The sequence below is a fragment of the Heterodontus francisci genome, chromosome 1 (genome assembly GCF_036365525.1).
Source record: "Heterodontus francisci isolate sHetFra1 chromosome 1, sHetFra1.hap1, whole genome shotgun sequence".
NCBI classification, from domain to species: Eukaryota; Metazoa; Chordata; class Chondrichthyes; order Heterodontiformes; family Heterodontidae; genus Heterodontus; species Heterodontus francisci.
The window spans coordinates 21,549,022-21,563,209 of NC_090371.1; the positions used below are offsets into that span (position 1 = coordinate 21,549,022).

The 14,188-nt window shown below is 46.0% G+C and overlaps 1 protein-coding gene across 2 annotated transcripts in view; it reads right to left on the reverse strand.

Annotated features, from left to right (window-relative positions):
- The window catches only part of LOC137368229 (dedicator of cytokinesis protein 2-like), a 1,222,644-nt gene that overhangs the window by 846,506 nt on the left and 361,950 nt on the right, over nucleotides 1-14,188 (reverse strand). The gene's annotated exons all lie outside the window — the stretch shown is intronic.

Below are 14,188 nucleotides of genomic sequence, written 5' to 3' on the forward strand. Positions count from 1 at the left end.
ATAGGGCAGAAGGAGAGTAATTGTTTCCACAGATCAGGGTGTACAAATTGAGCTAGGCCATTGAGGGTTGAGGGCACGGTACACCTTGTTACACAAACAAAAGTGGAAATTTGGAATCCGCTCTCCCAAGAAACTGTTGAGGCTGGGGTTCAATTGAAAGTTTCAAAACGGAGATTGACAGATTTTCTAGGCAAGTGTTATGGAACCAAAGGGGTAGATGGAGTTAAGATGCAGATTAGCCATGACTTTTCTGGATCGCCGAATAGGCTTGAGGGGCTGAATGAACTCCTCTTGTCCCTATGTATCTAGGATGTGCTTGGCACCTGCACACAGGAAGGGAGGGAAATTTGTAATCCTTGCTCAATTTTGACTCAAAAACATTAATTAAGTAGGGATTTGGCAAGAGGTTGGTTTCCTAATGAGAGCATGACAAAAGAAAGATTTGCATTTATACAGCACCTTTCACGACCACTGGCTCTTGAAGTTTAGTCACTGTTGTTATGTAGGAAACATGGCAGCTAATTTGCACACAGCAAGCGCCCACAAACAGCAAGGTCACATAATCTGTTTTGTGATGTTGACTGAGGTGAAAATATCAGCTGGGATGATACATGGAATGTGTTGGAGGTAATTGAACCACCATCACTCACTGCAACAAAGCTTTGGCTTTCCTAACTGTTAGCCCCTATCCTCTTTGGTATCGTGCCAAGGGGAGTTTTACATCCACCTGAGAGAGCAGTTCTCTCATCCAAAAGACGGCACCTCAGACAATGCAGTGCTCTCTCAGTAATGCACTGAAATGTCAGCCTAGAATATGAGCTGCAGTCTGCAGCAAACAGCCACGATGGTTTTCCCCCCATTCCTGAATATCCTCGTGTTACTATGTAAGTCCTGGAGTGGAGCTTGAAAGCATGAACTACCATCAAAGCCGAAATGAAGTTGAAAGTACAAATTTGTTACGTCTCTAAATTGCCTACAAATCTCATCCTCAATTCCTTTCCCAATACATATAACCTATAATGTATTCTCAGCATGATAACACATCCCTCACTATTTTTCAAACTCTACTAGTTAATAAGCACCACCACCAATAACGTTTATCCTTTCTTGTGCTCCAATCCTGTCTTTCATGAACCAGGCCACAATTCCCTCCCCCTCCCCCTTGTTCTCTTCTCTAGTTCTCATGAAAATATTCTAGCTGGAAATATTTTGTTCCTGCTTTCAGCACACTTAAAGCCAAGTTTCCATAAAAGCTACAGTGGTACTGTTCCAACCAGCACCTTCAGATTCAAAATTATATTTCTAATTCTTTGTGCATTTGCATATAAACACTACAACCATTACTTTTTATACTACACAATAATAACTTTCCTGTCTTGCTCTCTTTCCTTCATTATCCTTCTATTTAACTTCTCTGTTCTCTTCTCTCCCCTATCTTTCTAATGCTCCCTTTGAGCTTAGTATTAGGGACAATTCTTCCCCTTTATTATACTTATTTGTTACCCATCTTTCATATAATCATAGAATGATTCAGTGCCTCAGGAGGCCATTCAACCCACTGTGCCTGTACCAGCTCTTTGAGACAGTTATCCAATTAGTCCCACTCCTCTGCCCTTTCCCCATAATCCTGCAAATTCTTCCATTGAAGTATTTATCCAATTCCAATGTGAACGTTCCTAATGAATTTGCTTTCATCGCCCTTTCAGGAAGTGCATTCCAGATCATAACAACTCGCTCTGTAAAAAAATTCTCCTCAGCTCCACTGTGGTCTTTTGCCAATTGTCGTAAATCTGCCTTCTCTAATCACTGACCCTTCTCCAACTGGAAACAGTTGCTCCTTACTTTGCTTTTATTTGTTCGGGTGATGTGGGTGTCACTGGCAAGGCCAGCATTTATTGCCCATCCCTAACTGCCCGTGAGAAAGTGGTAGTGAGCCGCCTTCTTGAACCACTGCAGTCTTCGTGGTGTAGGTATACCCACAGTGGAGTTAGGGATCGAGTACCAGGTTTTTGACCGAGCAACAATGAAGAAATGGCGATCTCGTTCCAAATCAGGATGGTGTGTGACTTGGGTTGGGGGGAACTTGCAGGTGGTGGTGTTCCCATTCGCCTGCCACCCTTGTCCTGCAGGTGAAGGGTGTTAATTGGGGTCTTAGTTGAGTATTTATATGAAGGCACTGAGACTGGTGGAAGGTTTTGAGTGAGGAGCTACATGTTCGTAATCCTTTTATTCTGCACAATAAATGTGAAACTGAGTGAAGATAGTTTCCAGCATTATCCTTCCATAACAAGCTTTCTGAAGTTTAACATATACCCCCAGATCTCTCTGTTCTTGCATCCACTTTAGAATTGTACCCTTTATTTTATATTGCCACTCCTCATTCTTCCTACCAAAATATATCACTTCACACTTCTCTGCATTAAACTTCATCTGCCCATTTAACCAGCCTGTCTGCCCTCTTGAAGTCGGTCACTGTCCTCCTCACAGTTCACAATACTTCCAAATTTTGTGTCAGCTGCAAATTTTGAAATTGTGCCCTGTACACCCAAGTCTAGTTCATTAAGATATATATAGAAAAGTAGTGGTCCTAATATTGACCCCTGGGGAACCCCACTGGATACCTTCCTCCAGTCTGAAAAACAGCCGTTCACCACTACTTTCTGTTTCCTGCCACTCAGCCAACTTCATATCCATGCCACCAGTGTCCCTTTTATTTCATAAGCTTCAACTTTGCTGGCAAGTCAATGATGTGGAAATTTATCAAATGGCTTTTGGAAGTCCACGTACACACATCAACCTCATTACCCTCATCAACCTTCTCTATTACCTCATCAAAAAACTAAATCAAGTTATAGTTAAACATGATTTGCCTCGAACAAATCCATGCTGGCTTTCCTTAATTAACCCATACTTGTCCAAGTGGTGGTGAATTTTGTCCCAGAGTATTGTTTCTAAAAGCTTTTCCACAACGGGATTAAACTGATTGGTCTATAGTTGCTAAGTTTGTCCTTACACCCTTTTTTGAACAAAAGTGTAACATTTGCAATTCCCCAGTCCTCTGATACCACCCCTCATATCTGAGGAGGATTGGAAGATTATGGCTGGTGCATCCACAATTTCAAACCTTACTTCCTTCAGAATTGTCAGATGCATCCTCTTCGCTCCTGGTGACTTATCAACTGTAAGTACAGCCAGCCTTTCTAATACCCCTCTTTATCAATTGTTACCACATCCAGTGTCTCAACTACCTCCTCTTTCACTATGACTTCAGCAGCATCTTCTTCCTTAATAAAGACAGATACAAAACACTCTTTGGTGGCCTACAGAATACACCCAGTAGTGTAATGGTACCTCTATTGTTGCTTAACTGTAACCTAATAGATTCTGTATTAGACTCCCCAACAACCACCTCCCCCAACAGCCCCAGGACATACTCTCTCTTCAGCACTATAATATTCTCCTTAATCAATACTGCCACTCCTCCTCATTTCTTTTTTTTTCACTATCTTTCCTGAACATCTTATATCCAGGAACGCATCCAGTCCTGCCCTTTTTGAGCCAGGTCTCCATTATTGTGACAACATCACGTGCCCATGTGGTCATCTGTGCCTGTAGCTCACCAACCTTATGTAACACACTCCATGCATTTCCATACATGCACAGTAAATCTAATTTCAACCTTACTGCATTCCCTCTTACTCCGACCCCTTACTATTTATTACTCTAATGCTATCTGTCTCACCCAACACGTTATGCGCCTTGTTTCTCCTTTTTGTTGCTGCATCCTCATTCCTCCACTCCTGCCCAAGTTAGTTTAAACCCTCCCCAAAAGCATTAGTTCCTCAGGGTAGTGTCCAAGAGCCCACCATATTTGACTGCTTCGTCAATGACCATCATAAGGTTAGAAGTGGGGATGCTCGCTGATGATTGCACAATGTTCAGTTCCATTTGCAACTCCTCAGATAATGAAGCAGTCCGTGCCCACATGCAGCAAGACTTAGACAACATTCAGGCTTGGGCTGATAAGTGGCAAGTAATATTCGCACCACACAAGCGCCAGGTAATTACCCTCTCTAACAAGAGAAAACACCTAACCATCTCCTCTTGACATTCAACAGCATTACCATCATTGAATCTTCCACTATCAACATACTGGGGGAGTTACCATTGACCAGAAACTTCACTGGATCAACCATATAAATACTGTGGCCACAACAGCAGGTCAGAGGCTGGCAATTCTATGGCGAGTAACTCACCTCCTGACTCCTTAAAGCCTGCCCACCATCTACAAGGCAAAAGTGAGGAGTGTGATGGAATACCCTCCACTTGCCTGGATGCGTGCAGCTCCAGCAACACTCAAGAAGCTCAACATCATCCAGGACAAAGCAACCCACTGGATCAGCACCCCATCCACCACATTAGATCACAAGAATCCTTCCGTGGACTCCTACTATTTCTCATTTACGTGCTGCCCATTGATGATATCATCGCACAGCATTAGTTTTCACAGGAATGTTGATGACACCCAGCTCTACGTCACCACCACCTCTCTTGACTCCTCCACTGTTGCTAAATTATCAGACTGCTTATCTGATATCCAGTACTGGATGAGCAGAAATTTCCTCCAATTAAATATTGGGAAGACTGAAACCATTGTTTATGGTCCCCGCTCCAAACCTTATTCCTTAGATACTGACTCTATTCCTCCCGCTGGCAACTATCTGAGATTAAACCGGGCGGCACAGTGGCACAATGGTTAGCACCGCAGCCTCACAACTCCAGCGACCCGGGTTCAATTCTGGGTACTGCCTGTGTGGAGTTTGCAAGTTCTCCCTGTGTCTGCGTGGGTTTCCTCCGGGTGCTCCGGTTTCCTCCCACATGCCAAAGACTTGTAGGTTGATAGGTAAATTGGCCATTATAAATTGCCCCTAGTATAGGTAGGTGGTAGGGACAGGTGGGGATATGGTAGGAATATGGAATTAGAGTAGGATTAGTATAAATGGGTGGTTGATGGTCGGCACAGACTCGGTGAGCCGAAGGGCCTGTTTCAGTGCTGTTGCTGTATCTCTAAACTAAACTAAAACTAATAAACCAGACTGTTCGCAACCTTGGTGCCATATTTGACCTGGGATTAGCTTCCAACCACAAATTCATGTCATCACTAAGATCCCTATTTCCATGTGCAAAAAATCGCCCGACCTCACCCCAACCTCAGCTCATCTGCTGCTGAAATCTTCATCCATGTCTTTGTAATCTTGACACTTGATTATTCCAATGCACTCCCTGCTGGTCTCCCACATTCTACCCTCCACAATCTTGAAGTCATCGGAAGCTCTGCTGCCCATGTTGTAACTCCATATGAAGGCATATGGACTCCTTTCCTTTATTAGCCAAGGTATATGTGGCCGTTTCCCTCAACAACAGGTATACCGTTTTGGATACTGTTGCGGGGGACGACTTACCAGGGGTAAGCAATGGGGTACAGATCTCTGGCACAGAGTCTGTCCCTGTTGCTCAGAAGGGAAAGGGGAAGAGGAGCAGAGCAGTAGTCATTGGGGACTCCATAGTTAGGGGAACAGATAGGAGGTTCTGTGGGAACGAGAGAGACTCACGGTTGGTGTGTTGCCTCCCAGGTGCCAGGGTTCGTGATGTCTCGGATCGTGTTTTTGGGATCCTTAAGGGGGAGGGGGAGCAGCCCCAAGTCGTGGTCCACATAGGCACCAACGACATAGGTAGGAAGAGAGATGGGGATTTAAGGCAGAAATTCAGGGAGCTAGGGTGGAAGCTTAGAGCGAGAACAAACAGAGTTGTTATCTCTGGGTTGTTGCCCATGCCACGTGCTAGCAAAGCGAGGAATAGGGAGAGAGAGGAGTTGAACACGTGGCTGCAGGGATGGTGTAGGAGGAAGGGTTTTGGTTTCCTGGATAATTGGGGCTCTTTCTGGGGTAGGTGGGACCTCTACAAACAGGATGGTCTTCACCTGAACCAGAGGGGTACCAATATCCTGGGGGGGAGATTTGCTAGTGCTCTTCGGGGGGGTTTAAACTAATTCAGCAGGGGAATGGGAACCTAAATTGTAGTTCCAGTGTACAGGATGTTGAGAGTAGTGAGGTCAGGGATAAGGTTACAAGATGGTGGTAAGGTGGCAAGCAAGAACTTGGTTTAAAGTGTGTCTACTTCAACGCCAGGAGCATCCGGAATAAGGTGGGTGAGCTTGCAGCATGGGTTGGTACCTGGGATCTCGATGTTGTGGCCATTTCGGAGACATGGGTAGAGCAGGGACAGGAATGGATGTTGCAGGTTCCGGGATTTAGATGTTTCAGTAAGAACAGAGAAGATGGTAAAAGAGGGGGGGGGGGGGGTGTGGCATTGTTAATCAAGGAGGGTATTACGGCGGCAGAAAGGACGTTTGAGGACTCGTCTACTGAGGTAGTATGGGCCGAGGTTAGAAACAGGAGAGGAGAGGTCACCCTGTTGGGAGTTTTCGAAAGACCTCCGAATAGTTCCAGAGATGTAGAGGAAAGGATAGCGAAGATGATTCTCGACAGGAGCGAGAGTAACAGGGTAGTTGTTATGGGGGACTTTAACTTTCCAAATATTGACTGGAAATACTATAGTTCGAGTACTTTAGATGGGTCAGTTTTTGTCCAGTGTGTGCAGGAGGGTTTCCTGACACAGTATGTAGACAGGCCAACCAGGGGCGATGCCACATTGGATTTGGTACTGGGTAATGAACCCGGCCAGGTGTTAGATTTAGATGTAGGTGAGCACTTTGGTGATAGTGATCACAATTCGGTTAGGTTTATCTTAGCGATGGGCAGGGACAGGTATATACCGCAGGGCAAGAATTATAGCTGGGGGAAAGGAAATTATGATGTGATTAGGCAAGATTTAGGATGCGTAGGATGGGGAAGGAAACTGCAGGGGATGGGCACAATAGAAATGTGGAGCTTATTCAAGGAGCAGCTACTGCGTGTCCTTGATAAGTATGTACCTGTCAGGCAGGGAGGAAGTTGTCGAGCGAGGGAGCTGTGGTTTACTAAAGAAGTTGAAGCGCTTGTCAAGAGGAAGAAGAAGGCTTATGTTAGGATGAGACATGAAGGCTCAGTTAGGGCGCTTGAGAGTTACAAGCTAGCCAGGAAAGATCTAAAGGGAGAGCTAAGAAGAGCGAGGAGAGGACATGAGAAGTCATTGGCGGATAGGATCAAGGAAAACCCTAAGGCTTTCTATAGGTATATCAGGAATAAAAGAATGACTAGAGTTAGATTAGGGACAATCAAGGATAGTAGTGGGAAGTTGTGTGTGGAATCAGAGGAGATAGGGGAAGCGTTAAATGAATATTTTTCGTCAGTATTTACAGTAGAGAAAGAAAATGTTGTCGAGGAGAATACTGAGATACAGACTACTAGGCTAGATGGGATTGGGGTTCACAAGGAGGAGGTGTTGCAATTTTGGAAAGTGTGAAAATAGATAAGTCCCCTGGGCCAGATGGGATTTATCCTAGGATTCTCTGGGAAGCCAGGGAGGAGATTGCAGAGCCTTTGTCCTTGATCTTTATGTCGTCATTGTCGACAGGAATAGTGCCGGAAGACTGGAGGATAGCAAATGTTGTCCCCTTGTTCAAGAAGGGGAGTAGAGACAGCCCTGGTAATTATAGACCTGTGAGCCTTACTTCAGTTGTGGGTAAAATGTTGGAAAAGATTATAAGAGATAGGGTTTATAATCATCTTGAAAAGAACAAGTTCATTAGCAATAGTCAGCACGGTTTTGTGAAGGGTAGGTCGTGCCTCACAAACCTTATTGAGTTTTTCGAGAAGGTGACCAAACAGGTGGATGAGGGTAAAGCCGTGGATGTGGTGTGTATGGATTTCAGTAAGGTGTTTGATAAGGTTCCCCACGGTAGGCTATTGCAGAAAATACGGAAATATGGGGTTGAAGGTGATTTAGAGCTTTGGATCAGAAATTGGCTAGCTGAAAGAAGACAGAGGGTGGTGGTTGATGGCAAATGTTCATCCTGGAGTTTAGTTACTAGTGGTGTACCGCAAGGATCTGTTTTGGGGCCACTGCTGTTTGTCATTTTTATAAATGACCTGGAGGAGGGTGTAGAAGGGTGGGTTAGTAAATTTGCGGATGACACGAAGGTCGGTGGAGTTGTGGATAGTGCCGAAGGATGTTGTAGGTTACAGAGGGACATAGATAGGCTGCAGAGCTGGGCTGAGAGATGGCAAATGGAGTTTAATGCGGAAAAGTGTGAGGTGATTCACTTTGGAAGGAGTAACAGGAATGCAGAGTACTGGGCTAATGGGAAGATTCGTGGTAGTGTAGATGAGCAGAGAGATCTTGGTGTCCGGGTACATAAATCCCTGAAAGTTGCCACCCAGGTTAATAGGGCTGTTAAGAAGGCATATGGTGTGTTAGCTTTTATTAGTAGGGGGATCGAGTTTCGGAGCCATGAGGTCATGCTGCAGCTGTACAAAACTCTGGTGCAGCCGCACCTGGAGTATTGCGTGCAGTTCTGGTCACCGCATTATAGGAAGAATGTGGAAGCTTTGGAAACGGTGCAGAGGACATTTACTAGGTTGTTGCCTGGTATGGGGGGGAAGGTCTTACGAGGAAAGGCTGAGGGACTTGAGGTTGTTTTCGTTAGAGAGAGGGAGGAGGAGAGGTGACTTAATAGAGACATATAAGATAATCAGAGGGCTAGATAAGGTGGATAGTGAGAGTCTATTTCCCCGAATGGTGATGACAAACACGAGGGGACATAGCTTTAAGTTGAGGGGTGATAGATATAGGACAGATGTCGGAGGTAGTTTCTTTACTCAGAGAGTAGTAGCTATGGCGTTGGAAGGATGAATGAGAACGGGCAGAGACTGCTTGAGTTGTGTACCTATCATAACCTCTGCATCACCAACTCGTTCTTTCACACTAAACCCTGTCACCAGGTTTCATGGAGGCACCCAAGATCACGTCGTTGGCACCAGCTAGACCTCATTGTCACAAGGCGAGCCGCCTTAAACAGTGTTCAAATCACACGCAGCTTCCACAGTGCGGACTGCGACACCGACCACTCCCTGGTGTGCAGCAAGGTTAGACTCAGACCAAAGAAGTTGCATCATTCCAAGCAGAAGGGCCACCCGCGCATCAACACGAGCAGAATTTCTCACCCACAGCTGTTACAAAAATTTCTAAATTCTCTTGTAACAGCCCTTCAAAACACTCCCACAGGGGATGCTGAGACCAAGTGGGCCCACATCAGAGACGCCATCTATGAGTCAGCTTTGACCACCTACGGCAAAAGTGCGAAGAGAAATGCAGACTGGTTTCAATCTCATAATGAAGAGCTGGAACCTGTCATAGCCGCTAAGCGCATTGCACTTTTGAACTACAAGAAAGCCCCCAGCGATTTAACATCCGCAGCACTTAAAGCAGCCAGAAGTACTGCACAAAGAACAGCTAGGCGTTGCGCAAACGACTACTGGCAACACCTATGCAGTCATATTCAGCTGGCCTCAGACACCGGAAACATCAGAGGAATGTATGATGGCATGAAGAGAGCTCTTGGGCCAACCATCAAGAAGATCACCCCCCTCAAATCTAAATCGGGGGACATAATCACTGACCAACGCAAACAGATGGACCGCTGGGTTGAGCACTACCTAGAACTGTACTCCAGGGAGAATGCTGTCACTGAGACTGCCCTCAATGCAGCCCAGCCTCTACCAGTCATGGATGAGCTGGACATACAGCCAACCAAATCGGAACTCAGTGATGCCATTGATTCCCTAGCCAGCGGAAAAGCCCCTGGGAAGGACAGCATTACCCCTGAAATAATCAAGAGTGCCAAGCCTGCTATACTCTCAGCACTACATGAACTGCTATGCCTGTGCTGGGACGAGGGAGCAGTACCCCAGGACATGCGCGATGCCAACATCATCACCCTCTATAAAAACAAAGGTGACCGCGGTGACTGCAACAACTACCGTGGAATCTCCCTGCTCAGCATAGTGGGGAAAGTCTTTGCTCGAGTCGCTCTGAACAGGCTCCAGAAGCTGGCCGAGCGCGTCTACCCTGAGGCACAGTGTGGCTTTCGTGCAGAGAGATCGACTATTGACATGCTGTTCTCCCTTCGTCAGATACAGGAGAAATGCCGTGAACAACAGATGCCCCTCTACATTGCTTTCATTGATCTCACCAAAGCCTTTGACCTCGTCAGCAGACGTGGTCTCTTCAGACTACTAGAAAAGATCGGATGTCCACCAAAGCTACTAAGTATCATCACCTCATTCCATGACAATATGAAAGGCACAATTCAACATGGTGGCTCCTCATCAGAGCCCTTTCCTATCCTGAGTGGTGTGAAACAGGGCTGTGTTCTCGCACCCACACTTTTTGGGATTTTCTTCTCCCTGCTGCTTTCACATGCGTTCAAATCCTCTGAAGAAGGAATTTTCCTCCACACAAGATCAGGGGGCAGGTTGTTCAACCTTGCCCGTCTAAGAGCGAAGTCCAAAGTACGGAAAGTCCTCATCAGAGAACTCCTCTTTGCTGACGATGCTGCTTTAACATCTCACACTGAAGAATGCCTGCAGAGTCTCATCGACAGGTTTGCGTCTGCCTGCAATGAATTTGGCCTAACCATCAGCCTCAAGAAAACGAACATCATGGGGCAGGATGTCAGAAATGCTCCATCCATCAATATTGGCGACCACGCTCTGGAAGTGGTTCAAGAGTTCACCTACCTAGGCTCAACTATCACCAGTAACCTGTCTCTAGATGCAGAAATCAACAAGCGCATGGGTAAGGCTTCCACTGCTATGTTCAGACTGGCCAAGAGAGTGTGGGAAAATGGCGCACTGACACGGAACACAAAAGTCCGAGTGTATCAGGCCTGTGTCCTCAGTACCTTGCTCTACGGCAGCGAGGCCTGGACAACGTATGCCAGCCAAGAGCGACGTCTCAATTCATTCCATCTTCGCTGCCTTCGGAGAATACTTGGCATCAGGTGGCAGGACTATATCTCCAACACAGAAGTCCTTGAAGCGGCCAACATCCCCAGCTTATACACACTACTGAGTCAGCGGCGCTTGAGATGGCTTGGCCATGTGAGCCGCATGGAAGATGGCAGGATCCCCAAAGACACATTGTACAGCGAGCTCGCCACTGGTATCAGACCCACCGGCCGTCCATGTCTCCGTTATAAAGACGTCTGCAAACGCGACATGAAATCGTGTGACATTGATCACAAGTCGTGGGAGTCAGTTGCCAGCATTCGCCAGAGCTGGCGGGCAGCCATAAAGACAGGGCTAAATTGTGGCGAGTCGAAGAGACTTAGTAGTTGGCAGGAAAAAAGACAGAGGCGCAAGGGGAGAGCCAACTGTGCAACAGCCCCAACAAACAAATTTCTCTGCAGCACCTGTGGAAGAGCCTGTCACTCCAGAATTGGCCTTTATAGCCACTCCAGGCGCTGCTTCACAAACCACTGACCACCTCCAGGCGCGTATCCATTGTCTCTCGAGATAAGGAGGCCCAAAAGAAAGTAGGGGCGTGGAACGCCCTGCATGCAACAGTAGTGGACTCGCCAACTTTAAGGGCATTTAAGTGGTCATTGGATAGACATATGAATGAAAATGGAATAGTGTAGGTCAGATGGTTTCACAGGTCGGCGCAACATCGAGGGCCGAAGGGCCTGTACTGCGCTGTAATGTTCTATGTTCTATAAGGTCAGGAATGTTATGCTGGAACTGTATAACTCATTGGTTAGGCCACAACCTGAGTACTGTGTGCAGTTCTGGTCACCTCATTACAGAAAGGATGTAATTGCACTGGAGAGGGTACAGAGGAGATTTATGAGGATGTTGCCAGGACTGGAAAAATGCAGCTATGAGGAAAGATTGGATAGGCTGGTGTTGTCCTTGGAACAGAAAAGGCTGAGGGGAGATCTGATTGCAATGTACAAAATTTTGATGAGCCTGGATGGAGTCAAGGTGAAGGGTCTGTGCACCTTAGCAGAGAGGTCAGTGATAAGGGGGCACAGATTTAAAGTGACTGGAGAAAAATTAGAGGGGAGATGAGGAAAAACTTCTTCACCCAGAGGGTGGTGGGGTTCTGGAACTCACTGCCTGAAAGGATAGTTGAGGCAGAGACCCTCAACTCATTCAAAAGGAGTCTGGATATGCACAGAATCACAGAATAATACAGTGCAGAAGAGGCCCTTAGGCCCGTCGAGTCTGCACCGAGTCTATGCACCTCAAGTACCAAACTCTGCAAGACTATGGACCAAATGCTGGAAGGTGGGATTATAATAGCTGGATCGTTTTCCGGCCAGCACAGACACAATGGGCCAAATGGCCTCTTTCTGTGCCTTAGACCTTCTATGATTCTATGATTCTAAATTCACCAATCACACCTGTACTCTCTGACTTACATTGGCTACTAGTCAAGCAACGTCTTGATTTAAAAATTCTCATCCTTGTTTTCAAATCCTTCCATGGTCTCACCCTTCCCCAGCTCTGTAATCTCCTCCAGCCCCACTACCCTCCGAGATATCTGTGCTCCTCTAATTCTGGCCTTTTGAGCATCTCCGAGTTTAATCACTCTGCCATTCATGGCCATGCCTTTAGTTGCCTTAACTCTAATCTTTGGAATTCCTTCCCTGCAGTGGCGCAGTGGTTCGCACCGCAGCCTCACAGCTCCAGGGACCCGGGTTCAATTCTGGGTACTGCCTGTGTGGAGTTTGCAAGTTCTCCCTGTGTCTGCGTGGGTTTCATCCGGGTGCTCCGGTTTCCTCCCACAAGCCAAAAGACTTGCAGGTTGGTAGGTAAATTGGCCATTATAAATTGCCACTAGGTAGGTGGTAGGGAAATATAGGGACAGGTGGGGATGTGGTAGGAATATGGGATTAGTGTAGGATTAGTATAAATGGGTGGTTGATGGTCGGCACAGACTCGGTGGGCCGAAGGGCCTGTTTCAGGGCTGTATCTCCAAACTAAACTAAACTAAAAAACCTCTCTGCCTCACTTTTCTCCTTTAAGAGTCTCCTTATAACCCACCCCTTTGACCAATTTTTTTGATCATTTGATCATGGCTGATCAGTATCTTATCTCTACCCACCTCAGTTCAGGCCCTTGATACCATTGTCTAACGAAAATCTATCCATCAAACTTTTTGGGGGACAGAGTTCCAGATTTCTACTACCCTTTGTGTGAATAGGTGCTCCTGACAGCAGCCCTGAATGGCCCGGCCCTAATTTTAAGGTTATGCCCCCTTGTTTTGGAGTCTCTCATCAGAGGAAATACTTCCTCACAAACTGCCCAGTCAGATCATTTAATTATCTTAGACAAGATGCATGCAGCAACTCGCCAAGTCTCCTTCGACAGCACCTTCAAAAAACCTCTACCACGTAGGAGGACAAGGGCAGCAGACGCACAGGAACACCACCACCTGAAAGATCCCCTCCAAGTCACACACCATCCTGACTTGGAAATATATCACCGAACACTCATTGGCGATGGGTCAAAAACCTGCAACACCCTCCCTAAAGCACTGTGGGTGTACCTACACCACACGGACTGCAGTGGCTCAAGAAGGCAACTCACCACCATCTGATCAAGGGCAATTAGGGATGTGCAATAAATGCCAGTGATGGCCATATTGCATAAATGAATAAAAAAATATGACCACTTGCCTGAAGAGGGCAAGAGTTAACCAAGTAATGTGGAACTCGAGCCAAATAGGACAAAGCAGATGGGGATGTCCCGTCCTGGAAAGACATTCATTTTTTTTCCCCATTTAAGATTAGAAAAATAGCTTCTTTTATTTTGTTGAGAACATATATTCTTATAAAAAAAAATTAAAACATTAAAATAAATAGTGTATGGGGATAGTGTTTCTGATTTTCAAGCTATTGACTATTTGGACACGAATTCTGCCCAGAATTGCACCCATTTTGAAAAGAGCTTTTTTTTCACAAGTCGCAGCTCAAACTCATTTGCATATCACTGAACACAAAATATGCCACAGCTAAATCAATCAAATGTATTTGTTTTGAAATTTTGCTTTCAAAGCTGTTCATTGGTATATCTAAGAGCGGTCACCTGGTGCCATTTGATTAATACAGCTGAAAATACGATCATAACGAAAGATAAGCACTTTTAATCACAAGGTCAATGCTGTAAATAACATGATTTTA